Here is a 14,447-nt window from a genome sequence, read left to right as displayed (position 1 = left end):
CCTTCTGGCACTGAAGTAAAAAGACAGGTACCTTGACACAAAAAAGAAGTATTGAAACTATGCTTCTAGCCATGTATAAGAGTGGAGCCAATTCTTCAAGCCTAAGTAACTGAAAAACTAAATTGGCATGTATTAATATGTAAGGATTGCCCTTGGATCTTTCCTATCAGTATTTCTTCTCTCCCTTCCTCCCTTCCTTCCTTCCTTCCCTCCTTCCTAATGAGTCCCATTAACTTCATCTAATAACAAGTCAGTGAGTAATCATTACAGTCTAAATTTCTGATTTTAATGGGTTCATGGATTTGTGATTAAAAAAAACCCCTCTATTTCTTATTTGTAAGACAAATACATTAGCAAAACCATATTTTCTTTGCTAGAATGATACATGACAGTGGAGTTTTTCAATTACCTTTATGTCTGCCTTAAGTGTAGGGTGAAGTTAATCACATATACATATACCGTTTATTATAACTATAATTAGCAATGTCAGGTTTAGAGTTTCATGTGGCCAACAGGGAAACCACAATAGTGTAAAAACCAATTTAATGAATGTACCTACTTTTAATTCTATTATCACTTCAACAGATTACTTGTTTTAAAAGGTATTAAAGACAATAACATTTAATCTACTAGCGTGAATGTAGCAGGATTTTTTGGAAGTCAATGAAAATAAAGCTTCAATAATCAAGTACAACAGATGTTAAAGTTTTCAGCACAATTCTTTCTGAAAGATATTAGGTCCTAATAGCCAACTCCTCATACCACATTTTTCTTCTCTTGGATTTTAAATGATATAGTTATATATTTGTCTACAAAGAGAGATAAATGTGGTGGAACAATAAGTCATTTCATAATACTCCAGTTAAGTGTCTTGGCACTAGAAATGAATAAATAAAGACATCACAAATGTTGAAAGACAACATGAGGGTTGTTTAAATGTATTACAGGGCAGCGGTGATGTGAGTGAATGGTACCACTAAAGTTGATGGAGTAGTAGTATTTAGACTGAATTACATCTTGAGCTCTACTTTTCCTCACCTGTAAAATCAATGACTCATCTAGAGTAGCACTAAATTATTTTCTACCTCTATTGTCCTAGACTGTATCTTCTTAAAATAAATTGTCTCTTTCATTCTATCTGTAGCAGATGAATTCACCCCACCTACTCTTGCAATAAATAGAGTATTTGGTGAAATACTATAGGTAAATGTATTCCAAGGTAGGCTTGAGGCATGCATAGAGTCAGGGTTAATTAAAATTAAATCAACAGAGTCCAAGTTCTGTGAAGATGAGTGCATGGTGCATGGTAGATGTTCATAATCTAACTGTAGGCCCAGGTTCCATGTCTTTGACTGTCATATGACAGTGCATTATAGAGTACCATGTTGTCTATTCTTGATGTCTCATGTGTAGTATTGTGAAATTGTTAAGTAACAAAAGCCAATTGTCATCTGTTTTGTTTATTTATTTGCTTTTCTTCACAAATGATCCAATAATGGAAACCAATCAGCTAAGGGGAAAATATTACTCACTTTGATTCGCTGTTGAAATTATTTCTAAATTATTTCTGATTATGCCAGATTTTTCATAAATACTCCACCTACTGTAAATATTGGTTCCTCTGAATTGTTTTAGAAAACTTAGCACAATGTATTAAAATCGCGTGTTAGGAAATTTCATGGTCTTACCTACAATGACTTTTATTTTGGAATTGAACTATTATTAAATTGTATCTAACTCTGGACTGTAGTTTAATTATACTCAGTGCTTCTTCAGGCTTCATAAAGTAATTTATCCAAAAAAAATATTTCAGTGATTCTATTTAACATTTTAGATATGAACACTGTATGTAACTACTCAGAGTATTCTAATTAAGTGTTTGACTTGCTTTGCCATCCTATCCTTAAGTGCAAAATCTACAAATATATGTATAAACAAAAATTCTGATCACAAAATTCATTCTGTAATGTGTATGCATGTTATATATGACAAGAATATATGTATATATAGTATTTAACACATGTAACATATATATAATACAGGTATATGACCTATATATGCACATATAGGTATATATATGAATGTATATAAACAAATGCATGACATATGTATATTATACATAATATATGACATGCATACACATGTACCATCAATTTAGTGATCAGGTTTTCAAAGGTAACATATAGTAATACAACAAACTTTCATAGACTTGGGTTTTATAATAAACCACATGTATACAGCCTGTTTTCTCCTAACTACATAGAATTAATATGTATGCATGTGGTATATACTTAATAAAAACTTATATTCACTTAACTTTGGGCTGGTATGTCCTTGTAATGATTTATCCAGTTGTATACATTAATATGGTCAGTTTCCTACTCCGAGGAATTCTTCATGTGACTCTGGAATAAATGCTGAAGGTGATAGATTGACCAACAAGAAAAATATTTTCAATGGCTGCATTACATAAAACCACATGAATATACCTTAATAGACCCTTCAAGTTTTGTGAAATAAAATTTGCAAAGCACTCTGGTGGAGTAAAGTAAGCATTCTAAATAGGAAATTATTGATTTCCATTGTAAAATTCATAACCAAGGCCTTTAAGAGTCTTAGAATAAGTATCTATTCACTTTGGGTCAGTAGAACAAAGATTTTGGGGGGGGGGCATAATTCAATATCTTCGGTAGTAATTGATACACTATAGTATTTATATTGTAGGAAAGTCCACATGGTAGGCCAGAAGTAAAGACAGTATAGTTTATATATGTTTAGAAAACTATTAGAACAAAATGTTGTATGTGTGCATGTGAAAATCAAAATTTTTGCAAACCTGCAAATGTAGTCATTTTAACATTGCCAATAGCCTAAAATTACTTTAATGAAGGGTTTACCAGCATAGTATAATAATGAGCTCTCTTTTTAACACATACTTAAGTATTTTTATAAAACACTGCCCAAGTTATAATATATTGACTATTTTATCACAAATTCAAAACATAAAATAATAGTCAAACATTAAATCCTCTGTGTTTTATGATTCACTGATCTTCATTTTGCTGTACTTATTTAAAAATGTATTAATTTCTTGGTATGTTTATGTGCAAAATCTTGCTCTCACATTATTACAGATTAACAGAGCTGCAATAGAAAGTGAAGTCACTCCACCTACTCCTGCAATAAATCCGGTGCATGGTGAAAGATGATAGCTAAGCTCACACAATAGAGTTTGCCTTGCCACAGGCTTGGAGCTAGAGCATTTGCATAGTAATAGTAAATTGCCTGTTTAGAAATTGTCTTACATTTGAGTATTAACTTTCCTACATTATGTTTGATTGATTATTTATTGAAATTTAACTCCCACAGAGAGCCTGCATTAACTGGCTAAGATAAAATACAATTTTAAGAACAGCTTGGGTGATTAAATTCCTGAGTGACATGAGATTTCTTCTTTCTATTCACTTTTTTTAATTAAAAAAAATTAAAGATTTCTCTTTATTTTTGATGTGGACCATTTTATTTTAAAGATTTTATTATTTAGTTATTTATTTTATTTATTTTTGGCCGCATCAGGTCTTAGCTGTGGCACGCAGGATCTTCACTGAGGCATGCGGGATCTTTCATTGTGGGCGCACGGGCTTTTTGTTGTGGTGTGTGGGCTTCTCTCTAGTAGTGGCATGCGGGTTTTCTTTTCTCTAGTTGTGGTGCGCCAGCCCCAGGGCACGTGGACTCTGTAGTTTGCGGCATGTGGGCTCTAGTTGAGGCGTGCGAGCTCAGTAGTTGTGGCGCGTGGGTTGCCCCATGGCGTGTGGGATCTTAGTTCCCTGACCAGGGCTGGAACCTGCATCCCCTGCACTGTAAGGTGGATTCTTTACCACTAGACCACCAGGGAAGTCCCTGATGTGGACCATTTTTAAAGTCTTTATTGAATTTGTTACAATATTGTTTCTGGGTTTTTTTTATGTTTTGGTTTTCTGGGCCCGAGGCATGTGGAATCATAGTTCCCTGACCAGGGATGGAACCCATGACCCCTACAATGGAAGGCAAAGTCCTAACCACTGGACCACTAGGGAAGTCCCGAGATTTCTGTATAAAGTTTTGGTTTTTTTGCGGTACGCGGGCCTCTCACTGCTGTGGCCTCTCCCGTTACGGAGCACAGGCTCCAGACGCGCAGGCTCAGCGGCCATGGCTCATGGGCCTAGCCGCTCCGCGGCATGTGGGATCTTCCCGGACCGGGGCACGAACCTGTGTTGCCTGCATTAGCAGGCGGACTCTCAACCACTGCGCCACCAGGGAAGCCCCTGTATAAAGTTTTACAGATTAAAAATATGGCTAAGGATTTCTGGCCGTATGAAGGAATATTGTTTGAAATTATATAGACGATTGGGCACTTGAAAAAAAATAGGGAAAATAGGGATACTTGATATATAAGAGAGATGGCATTACATATCATTGGGTTAAGAATAGAATTTTCAATAAATATTTATGAAAGAGTTTGTTATTCATTTGAATAAAAACATTAAATACGCCTCTGCCTCACACCATACATAAAAATCAGTCCCAGATGCATAAAATAACCAAATATGTAAGGCAAAACTAATACTGTAAACTTTTTAGAGGTCAAAATAGAAATGTATCTCTGTGGGAATCTCTTTTAAAACAGACAAAAATTATAAACCATGCCTAAAAAGACTAATAAATTAAACTACAATGAATAAGTACCTCTCTTTGTGAGAAGTCACTAAAAAATAAAATAAAAAATCAAACTATTTACTAGAAGATTTTTGCCACTTATAAAACCTATGAATGATTACTATCCAAAGTATATCACGGACTCTTCTGAATCAATAAGAAAAAATAAATAATCCATTAGGAAAAAACTGGAAAAATAAATTTATAGAAGAGAAAGAATAAATTTTTATAAGCTATATGAAATGATGTCCCATCTTAGTAATTACCAAGGAAATGCCAATGAAACCACAGTGAAATATCATTTTACATCTATCAGATTTGGAAACAATTTAAAAAGTCTGACAATGTCAAGTTGTCTGAGTGTGACTTCAATGAAATTCTTATTCATCGTGGAAACAAAAATTGGTAAAGCCACTTTAAAAACATTTTAGCATTCCCAGTAAAGGCCCTAGAGCCCAGCTATTATACTATGAAATGAATGCCCAGGAAATAATCTTGGTTGATAACTGTATTGTAGATTTTAGTACTCTTCAAAATTAAAAAAAAATATTTACTGAAGAATAGACACATTTGTCCACTGTGACTTTTGCTTACTCATTAATTATGTAAATATTCATTGAACAACTATTATATGCTACATATTGCTCTAGATGTGGAGGATATAGCAGCAAACAACACTGGCAAAACTTTTGTCCTCATGGAGCTTGCATTTTGTGGGCTAATGAGCAAAAGAGGCAAGTAAATTACACAGTATATTATAAGATGGTAACTGTCAGTAAAGCAAGAAAAAGGGATACAGAGTGCTGGTGGGAAGTTGCAGTCTTAAATTTTGCTTTGTAAATGGAAAATATAAACAGAAAAAAATATGTAATCGTTTTGAAGTCTGGATATAGCTTCACTTGCTCTGTAAGTAGAGGCCAGGGTCTGACCAAAAAACTTTCTGAGAAAAAAAAAAAAAAAAAATCACTGTGGATAGATTAGTGCCTTACAATGTGGAGATTATTTTGATAAGCTGGAGGTAAAAAATTAAATTTGCCCAACTGCCAAGGAAAGAATCATTTCAGTATGTCCTCAAACAGCAGGCACGGGTTGAAGTAGAAATTCTTGCGATGTTAATTGCCTGGCTAATAGGAACTGTAAGCCATCTAGGAGTTTGCCTTGAGATGGAAGAGTGCTGGTTAAGAGTCTGGGCTATGGAGTGAGATAGACATTTACATACTTCTCAGCTCTGCCAGATGTCACCCAGCTGAATTTGAGCAAGTTCCTCCGGATCTGAATTACCCATAATCCACAGGAAACTTGGGAGGATTGAACGGGACAGCATCTATAAATGTCTCACTTCAGATCCTGACACATGGAAAGCACCCATGAACGGCAGATGTTGGTTGTTGTAATTGTTGCTTGGCTGTTTAGTATTGCTGAGCCTTCCTGGTGAAGATGAGGAGAGAAAGAAGAGCAGAAAGATTTTAAAGGACCATTGGATTTGTAGAGGGTTAAGTGAATTCTAGATGTCCTGGTCAGGGTGGAAATCTTCAGGAAATTTTGGTTATATCCTGTGTTACCAGAAAAGAGGGAAGACTAAACAGGGAAAACAACAGGGGCTAACCACTGATTTCATACAATGAGACTGCTGTGAGGACAGTAGTAGGATGAGTTTAGTTCACTGGGATTTTTTGCTTTATTTTGTTTTGATTTTTCCCTTGAGCCTTTAAGATATTGATTTGAAGCCCAGGAAGAAAAAGATACTGTTTCTCTTTGTACACTGGGAGATGTTAGACTGAAATTTCAACCTAGTGGAAGTCAGTGAGACAGCAAGAAATTACAAAACTTATTCTTAGAACAATAGGAAGAGACTGATTATGTCAGGCATCATTAAATGCCTTTACAGATGCTCTTCCACTTAACAGTCACAACCCTGTAACATGTGTTTTGTTATTATTACCATATTACAGATGAGGAAGGTAACAGTCTAATAAATCATACAACTTACCCAAGGTTGCCAAAGTAGTGACATGGTAAACAGGGATTTAAACCCAAATTTAGGTGCCTTGTGCCCATGCTATCTCCCTGACTGCTTCAAGCATAAGCCAAAAGGGAAAAAAATAGCATGTCTATCTCCAAATTCTGCATCTTCAAATTTTGAGGAATCCTTTTTTTAAAAAAGTGAGTTAATTTTCCTGACATATTTTCTTATCAAAGATTTTATTATGGTGCCTTTGTTATATAGAATGCATATATTCCCCATGACAGTAGGAGTTGCAGCACTGTGTCCCTAACTTGCTGGGGAAAATAAGTCTCTCCTGGTGATTCTAAATGCCAGGTAGGTTTGAGAAGCACTGGGGTACAGTTCAAAAGCATTGTTCAGTAACAGCTAAAATAAAGCAGCAAAAACAAATTTAGATTTTCTTAACATTTACCTTTTAAACTTCTTTGCTATATTATTAAAATATTAATAATATAGTATCACATATAAAATGTTCTTTGCTCTGTACTGAGTGTGAGATGCTCCAAACTTTTATGTCATGGGGGTGCTTGCTAACATGACAGGAGTTACATCAAACAGCACTGCATGTAGCTGAGAGTCATAAGATTCAAACACACACACACACATACACACACACACACACACGCACACACATGAACAAACTTGATTTGGTTTGGTGGCAGAATATCACAGACTAGAAGTCCATAATTTATCCTACTTCCCACATAAAATTTTCAGCCAGTATTACTGACTGGAATCTTTGTGGTTTGGAGAAACTTGCTTAATAAGTTGGATAAATATGATTTTGATATGCCCTTGAGAATCTGTCACCATTACATGTGTTGTCTTCTTTGTCTTTTTCAATATATTGCTTAGACATCTCTTATAACTCACCATTGGCTATGATTTTTTTCTCCTTAATATGCATGCCAAAGTCCTTTTCTTATATATTTTTTTGAAATTGGATCAATATTAAATTTTCTCAAATATGAACAACTTTACCGTTTGTTTCCTGTTAGTCTTAATAGTCAGGATTTCCAATTTAAGCCGTTAAGCTATTTGCTACTCTTTAAATCACAAATTTACCCAAGAAGGATTTTCCCCAAATGAAGCTAGCCTACCTTCTGGAAAATATAGGGTGATTGAAAGAGGATGACTGTTGCCTTTGATAGGCCAGAGAAACAAATCAAATGATTTAGACAGCAAGTAATGGAAATGTGATTCAAACTGACTTTTCAAAAAATAAGAAAATTTATACTTCACTTAATTTTCTTGATGCAGTTAGATCAACAACTAAATAGTGTCACTGAGAAATCGAGAATTTCTTCTATATTCGCCATTTAGTATCAGTGTTACATGGTTCCAAGATGGATGCAAATGACAATTTGGACAGTTGTTATTCATATGCAGGAGCCCTTAAAAGCAAACCTCTTCCTCAAGAATGGAGTATAAGCCTTCTCCTGTGATCCTATTGGACCAGCTTATATAATGGGTCTAATCCTTGATCAGGGCAATACCACATGGCTGGTTCTCATAAGATTCACTTTCTGGAGCTTGGCATTGCGCCCAGCTGTCCTTGATGCATGTGTCATTATGTAACAGAAGAACACACCTCAAAAAAATACTAGGGTTCTATAATTAAGCAGAGAAGGAAAAATGTATACTGACCCTTCAACTAACTTACCACAAGACTAATTAGTTGTGTGACCAGGAAATCATTGATTAAGCTCTCAGAACAGTATAAATGTAGAGATTAAAACTTTGCTTCATAAGGAACTAAGAAATTAAATGAGATAACATAACATGAAGTAATAATAAAATACCAGTGTGATGCTCTGTGGTCAAAAGTATTACCTAGTTGTATTTTAACAGTATTATCTTCATATCTCTATTATTTCTAAAACTCCATAATTTATCATTGCTGTCTCTCTTGAGTCTCTATGAGCTAAATAAATGACAGTCTCAAGTAGTTAATTTTCTTTCTTTTTCTTTTTTTTTTTTTTTTGGTAGAAATCACAAAACCGCAACACTAATCAGTGAGCAAAAGTCAGGATGCAGGATAACCCACACATAGCCTGTTCAGTGATGCTCCTCAAATGAGTAAAATGGTGAAATAGTAAATTAATATTCACATTTTGCCAGCATCTTTCTATTGGAATACAGAAAAACAGAAGGTAGAACAGAATGATGGACATGCAGAAATTTCACCTTAATGTTGCTAATGTACTGTCACTTATCAGTAGAATGAAATTTTCTGGAGCAGACTGAAACCAATGACACCATTCTTGTCTTGACAGACATGTGCTCTTGGAAGTAAATGTTCCTAGTAAAACTCTACCTCTCTCATACTAAAAAACAAGAGAAATACATTAATTAAAAAATGAAAATTATTGCCAGTAAAATAAAAAAATAAGTGAATTATTTGAACATACTCTCAGTGAAGGAGACTAAAATGATACATTCTTCCAAGGGATCAATTTGAAAATATTCATCACTAATATTAAAAATGCTCATGTCTTCTGACTCATAATCCACTCACCAATTTTCTAAACACATAATTGATGATGCAGACATGAATTTATTAATTTGTTATCATGGTTTATTATTGTAAAGCATTAAACAAATCTACAATATCCAGTGATAGATGTTGGTTATATAAAGTTGGCTTAACTCTAGGTGGAAGGTTATTTACTCACTTTTGGAGAATATTTAATGCCATGGCTAAGGAAACTATTATCATGTTAAGTGAATATAACATGTGCAAAAATGTAGTTAGTGTTATCTCATTTTTTAAAGGAAAAATTACAACAATTATTAGTATTTTAATGTGTTTTAGAATTATAGCTTTTAATAATAGTCGAAATACTAAAGTGGAATTTCAAAAATGAGAGAAAGGGGAAAGATACCTCATAGATACATCATACACCTTTAAAGTTTAGAAAAATTATTAAGATAGATGTTTATTACTTAGAAGTTACATATAGTTTATGAAAGTATAGACAACATAATTGTGTGATTTTCCTCTTAGAAATAATATTAAAATGTATGGACTTCAGGAATATGTTTTAACTGACCTTTTTATGTAAAGACACTATTTGCAGTCTAAATGTTTTGTATTGATAAAGTATATATTCAGCTGAATGTAACATTTTAAAATATATATTTATGGAGATACCAATGGAAGAGTTTTGCATTTACTTGTCTTGGGGAAAATGCCTGTATAAGTTAAAGTAAGAACATGACTTCATGCAGGCTTTGAGGATAAAGTCTATCTCAACTTTATATATATCAATATATTCCCTGTACCTAGGCAATTGCCTGAAACAAAGTAGGTGTTCAAAAATCTATACCACATAAACATATTTTAATAAATAATTGTATAACAGTGGAGGAATTGGGGGCAGATACATCATTTACTTATGTATTTGTATATGTATATATGCATACTTGCATGTATTTATTTGCCACTGTGGACTAAATACAATCTGGCTTGATATACACTATCAAAAAAAGAAAACATTTACTTAGGTGTAATCTACATATCATAAAACTCTCCCTTTCTAAGTGAACTTTTTAATGAGTTTAAAAAATACATACACTCATATATCCATCACCATAATTAATAAATAGACTATTTCCATTACCTCATAAATCTCCCTTGTGGCTCTTCCCAGTTTATCCCTACTCTATGCCTGGTTTCATGCAACCACTGATCTCTTGACCCTATGGATGGTATTTTTCTCTTAAAGAAAGCCATATAATGGAATCATACAGTATGCATTCTTCTAGGTCCAGTTTCTTTCAGTCAAGCCTACCATTCTTGAAATGTATCCACATTTTTGTGTATATGTAATTCATTACTTTGTATTGCTTAGTAGTTTTCCAGGGCACCAATATTCTACCTTTGTTTATCCTTTCAACAATAAAGGAGATGTAGGTTGTTTCCAGTCTTAGGATATTATGAAGAAAACTGCCATGAACAATCATGTATAAATCTTGTACAGACATGTTTTTGCAGTTAGGATATTTCCAGTAAGGGGATGCTGAGACAGAGTTAGAGGTGCAAAAACTTTATTGGGAGGTAGTACATGTGAAAATATAAAGGGTTATGCGGGTGGAGAGATTGTGGAGGGAAACCTTCAGAATGCAGTGCAGACCTCAAACTTTTAAAGAGGAAATAAAATAAAACTTGGCAGGGACAGCCTCAGACTAAAATATAGATCCGACAATTTTTCAGCCAACCCAATGGGAAGTACTGGCCCAATGATTTCCTGTTAGTGAAGCCATGCTGTATTAGGTTAGGTATTCTGAGAAGCAGGTACCAAGACAGAATTAGACACACAAAGATGTATTGGATCGCCTGGATCTGGTGGCAAAACTCTTTTCACTTCTGCCTGGATTTGATGCAAAATTCTTTCCATGTTAACTAATATATGGGTTGGAACATAATTCCCAGATGTGGTATGTGTGTATATATATATATATATATATATATATATATATATATATATATATGCCTCTGGAATTTATGCGTGCATACCGGGGATTTTGCTTCCCTTATTGTGGCAAAGGATGTACAATTCAGGATTTTTTCTCAATTTAGAGTGGATACTCTACAATTGGACTCCTAAAAACTTTACTTATGTTGCAGGCTCCTAAATAATCAAAGGGCCTATGTTCCACCCTCTGGGGTGCATTTGTCTCACCAAGGCTGTTCATCCTGTCCAGTCATCATATGTCATGGATTTAATGGTTCAACGTGAATTCCAAATTTTTGCATTATGACAGAGCAGGAGATGTATATAGACCTGGGGCAAAACTCTAAATGTGTTCTGATGTCCCTGCTGTGCCAACACCAATTAATTATTTTTATCTTTTTTTTTTCATTTTGATCAGTTATATTGTTATACTCTAGATAATAAAATTGTCCCATTTAAAGTGTACAGTTAAATAGATTTTACAAATACATATGGTCAGTTAACCAACACCACAAAAGATTTATAACATTTCTGTAACCACAAAACATTTCCTCATTCCCCGTTAAACTCAGTCTCATTGCCCCATCCTAGCCCCAGACAACACTAATTTGGTTCTGTCACTGTAAACTTTTTCCAAATTTTATATCAGTTAGATAATATATTATGTAACCTATTCTGTCTGGCTTTTTTCACTTGATGTAAAGTTTTTGTGATTCGTTCATGTTTTGCATTCCTTTTTACTGTTAAATAGTAGACCGTTGTCTGAATGCAACACAATTTCTTTAGTGATTTACAAATTGATGCCACATTATGTTTATCACTTTTCCAGAAGATTAATGTTATTCCATTAATGGTTATTAACAATAAAGCTGCTATGAAAATTTACATAAAATTCTTTGCATAGACATATGTTATCTTGGGAAAAGACAAAGGAGTGAAATTGATAGGTCAAATGATCAGGATATGTTTAACTTTATAATAAAATGCCAAATTGTTTTCCTATAAGTTATATATGTGCGTTCTACTTGCTTCACATCCACGCTGATACTTGGCATTGTCAATTCTTTTAACTTTTCTAATATGTGTGGGCATATCTCATTGTAGAATACATTTGCACTTCCTTGGTGACTAATGAGGGTGTGCTTCTTTTTGTGTACTAGTTTGTCAGCTATGCACCTGTTTTGAAGAAGCATCTGTTTAAATCATTGCCAATTTTTTATTAAGTGGTTTGTCTTCTTTTGTTGTTGTTATTGAATTGTAAGAGTTCTTTATATATTCCAGATATACATTGCATATGAGATACACGTTTTACAAATATTTTTATCCAGGGTCTGAATTGCCTTTTCAATGTCTTAAGTGTCCTTTAAAATATCTTCATTGATGCATAATTATAGTACAGTAAGCTACACATTTTTAAAGTGTACTATTGTATCCGTTTAACAGATATGTGTCTACACACATGCAACTATGAAACCATGAAAATCATCAAATAATAAACATTTCTATCGCCCTCAAAAAAAAAAAAAGACTTTAAAGTTGGTGATACTCTATTAGTAAGGATTAGATTCAGCTGCATATAGCAGAAAAAAAAACTGAGTCACTTAAAATATATAAAGTTTTATTTATCTGAACATAAATTAAGCCTGCAGATGAGTGATTCAGGGTTTCCAGATCACTTCATGGTGTGCTCAGAGACCTGCCCATGACATCCTGGCAAATGACTTCTGTTCTCAAGCTCACCCTAGGTCCTAGAAGGTTATTAGAAGTCTGGACTGCATTCCTTCATTCCAGGTAGCCAGAAGCACAAAGGAAAGAAAATGCGTGAATCTCATCCTTTTTACAGAAGATGTTCCTCATACATACACTGTTTCTACTAATACCCATTGGCTCAAATGTAGGCACCTGGTAATCCTAGATGCAAGGCATACTGGCAGGTCTAGTTTTCCACGTACTGTGGCAATATACTAGCTAAATTTTGCAGTATTATTACTAAGGTGGAAGAGAAGAATGGCCATAGGGACAGGCAACCAGCAGCTTTTACTGCATGATTAAATGTCTACTACCCATGCTCCTGATACCACTATTCTTCCATTAGTGAAATTTCTGTTTAATCTAAACTGTTTATGAATTTATTATCAATTACATAATCCATCTTACTATTTTGAAATTGGAGATTTATTCTATTTCAGCTCTTAGATAAAATTAAATCATATTCAATGATATAGCAATCATGAGAAAGGAATTTAGGAATAAATATGCAATCTTGCATACAGTTTGATAATATTAAGATATTTTAATAAAATTATGTTGTACCTAACGCAAGTCAGAAAATGTATGGGGATAATAGGAGTGGTCATTTTTAGGAGAAAAACTGTATAGTGTCAAGTGAAAATACTTTCACTGCTAAGGATATAGCAGTACAATCATCTTCATTTGGCTTCTTTATTCAGTAATATGTATAAAATTTTTATTTGTCTGTTTTCTGTTTTTCTTTTAAATATTTTTGAATGAGATAAAATAAAATCATATAAAAACAAAACCATTAAAATCTCTGCATGGGCTTCTCTGGTGGCGCAGTGTTTGAGAGTCCGCCTGCCGATGCAGGGGACACGGGTTCGTGCCCCGGTCTGGGAAGATCCCACATGCCTCGGAGTGGCTGGGTCCGTGAGCCATGGCGGCTGAGCCTGCACGTCCGGAGCCTGTGCTCTGCAACAGGAGAGGTCACAACAGTGAGAGGCCCGCGTATCACAAAAATAAAATAAAATAAAATAAATAAATAAATAAAATAAAATATCTGCATGTTTTCGATAAACATCAAATTTTCTGATTTTTGCAGGGAGAGCTGTTCATTAGTTTCAATTAGGTTTATTTCATTTCTTCCATTGCATATGACATTGCTCATGATACACCTGCCCTAGCATGGTAACTATACTGCTCATGATCTGGGCAAAATTATAATCTTGTGTCTTTGATTTTTTGCCAGGCGACTTTGTCCCTGATGGTTGCAGCACACAGAAGCTAGCCACTCACCTCTGAGCTATGGCAGAGCCTGACAAGTTGAACAAAGATAATCCAATTCCCTCTCTAGAGAATGTGAACTATGAAATAAAATGGGAATTGACTGAGAACACTGGGAACTAAAGCGAAAAAAAAAAAAATCACATGCAGAGAGAGGCTGGCGGATAGCCCTCTAGGGCCATGTAACAGCCAAAGCTGAGAGGCACAAGGAATAACAAGGAGGGAGTCAGGAAAACATGGATGAGAGGAAAAAGCCAGAGGATGCATGTAGA

The 14,447-nt window shown here is 34.4% G+C and overlaps 1 protein-coding gene across 4 annotated transcripts in view; it reads left to right on the top strand.

Moving 5' to 3' along the window:
* PCDH9 (protocadherin 9) overlaps nucleotides 1-14,447 on the top strand; it is a 966,004-nt gene that overhangs the window by 482,173 nt on the left and 469,384 nt on the right. The window lies entirely within an intron of this gene.

The sequence above is a fragment of the Pseudorca crassidens genome, chromosome 18 (assembly GCF_039906515.1).
Source record: "Pseudorca crassidens isolate mPseCra1 chromosome 18, mPseCra1.hap1, whole genome shotgun sequence".
Lineage (NCBI taxonomy): Eukaryota > Metazoa > Chordata > Mammalia > Artiodactyla > Delphinidae > Pseudorca > Pseudorca crassidens.
Note: the sequence above shows the minus strand (reverse complement) of the source record. Positions and strands in the feature narration are given on the sequence as shown.